Source organism: Coregonus clupeaformis, unplaced genomic scaffold, assembly GCF_020615455.1.
Source record: "Coregonus clupeaformis isolate EN_2021a unplaced genomic scaffold, ASM2061545v1 scaf0588, whole genome shotgun sequence".
In the NCBI taxonomy this organism is placed as follows: Eukaryota; Metazoa; Chordata; class Actinopteri; order Salmoniformes; family Salmonidae; genus Coregonus; species Coregonus clupeaformis.
In genome coordinates this window covers 227,948-230,000 of record NW_025534043.1, presented here as the reverse complement: position 1 = coordinate 230,000, position 2,053 = coordinate 227,948, and the positions used below count along the sequence as shown (strand labels likewise).

At 57.5% G+C, this 2,053-nt stretch overlaps 1 pseudogene; it reads left to right on the top strand.

The window, feature by feature from the left end:
* Positions 1-101, top strand: part of LOC121562322 — a 482-nt pseudogene extending 381 nt beyond the window's left edge.
* The last annotated feature ends 1,952 nt before the right edge of the window (positions 102-2,053 follow it).

The window sequence follows — 2,053 nt, the reverse complement described above, 5'->3', positions numbered from 1 at the left end:
CAGTGCTACTCCCCAAGAAGACCGAGAAGGCAGTCAAAGCCAAGTAAATTCGCTACTGCGACTTCAACTTGACTACTCAACCCCCAAAGGCTCTTTTAAGAGCCAACCGCCTAGCTCTCCAAAAGCGCAAAGTACCTTTCTATGACCGCCACACATTGAGTGGGTGTATACACAACTATTTCCACATTCTGTGCCCACATGAGGCCTTGCATGAACAACAACACCTACTAAGCCTCGTTTGCCATAGCAGGCTAGCATTAGATTACAACGTGCCTATAAGATGTCACTCTTGACTTTGGCGTCTATTATTGCGCGTTAAGGGCCGGCGGCGTCCTATTGCGCATAAAGGGCCGGCGGCGTCCTATTGCGCGTAAAGGGCCGGCGGCGTCCTATTGCGCGCGCGCACCGGGAGTTTGAATTTTGGAGAGGCCGCGCCTCCCGTCCAATGGCCAACGGAGGAGGCCTGCGCGACGGGCCAATCGGGGTGGTGGGGAGATGGTGTCCAATCAGCAGGCCCCACTACCGGCTATATAAACTTCACTTAGGCATTTTGAGGCTATGCTCCCGACTGTCAGAGAAGCGACAGGGCCAGAACCAAGCAAATTTTTTTGGAACTTGCCAAGTTTAAATAAGAGAGTCGGGGCAGAAGTGCAAACGCTATTCTCCTTGCGGAGATGGCGGAGTCGAAAAAGTATCGGGCGATTCCCAGGATGGGTATTGCCAACGCGATAAGGTTCTCATGGAGGGAAAAGGAGATGGAGCCCTTTGGAAGAGAGACGCTCGGGAGGACCATACTCATCGGGGTCCTGAAGCTGGAGGTAAAGGACGTGTTGTGCCTCCAGGCGAATCCCCTGGAAGGGGCATATGATGTCGTGCTCCACACGGAGGGGAAGCATGACGAGGTCATGGGAAGGGTGAAGGTGGTGGAGAAGGCTAGACCCATGTGCCACTATGAAGTGGTGAGCCTGGCGAGAAACGGCTTCAGAGTGGTGACTGTTAACATGTTCAACCCGCATGTTAAGGAGGAGGTGAGGGCCTTTCTGGGGAGGTACATGGACAATGTCTCCTCAGCAAGGCTCCTCAAGGACACACTCGGGTTCTGGAACGGGAGGAGGAGTTTTCAGGCCCTATTGAAGGAAGACCCAGGGGGCCTGGGGGGGTACCTTCATCCTCCAGCAATGTTTTCCCTGGGGGCTGATAGGGGGACATTATTTTATGCCCGTCAGCCTCCGTTCTGCAGACGCTGCATGACGTACGGACATAATTTCGCCTCATGTGGAGGGAGGAAGTGCAGGGTGTGTGGGTCAGGGCGCACGAGGCGAAGGACTGTGGTGAGCCAAAGAAATGCCACGGGTGTGGATCATCAGCACATCTGTGGAGGGGACTGCACGGCTCGCCACAAGTCAGTATGCAGCGGCTGCAGGGGGGGGAGCAGGTGCAGGAGAGGGGGATGGGGAGGAAGTGGAGAGGGAGTTCCAGACCCGAGCCAAGGGCCAGAGGGAAGTCCGGCTGCAACAGAGGAGGTGCCAGGAAAAGCAGCGGGAAGAAAAGAGGACGGGCAGAGGATGGCAGGAAAAGGACAGGAAGGAGAGGCGGGAACGGCGACGGAGACAGAGGGGAGAGTGGGAGAGGAGGTGCCAGAGACGGAGCAGCGAGAGGAGGTCGGTGAGGTGCCGGTCACAGCCCTGGAAGGAGAGGAGAAGGGGAGAGGGGAGATGCCGGAGGGGGGGAGTAGGGAGAGAGCGAGAGAAGGGGAGGAGGAGCTGAGGGAGGTGAGGGAGGAGCTGGGGGTTAGGGGGGTTATGGTTTCCCCGCTGTCGGTTCTTACGAAGAAGAGAGGGAAGAGGAGGGGGAGGTCTGGGGATAGGAAGAGGGAGATGGGCGGGGGGGAAGAGGGGGAGGCGAAGCGAGTAATGGGAGAGAAGGGGGGAGGTGGAGAAGAAGCTCCCACGGCGCTGACCCCTCCCAATGCACAACTGCGTTTTCTGGGTTGATGGGATGGAGGAGGATGGTGGTGAGCCCAGGGATCAGGAAACCCGGGAGCCGAACACCA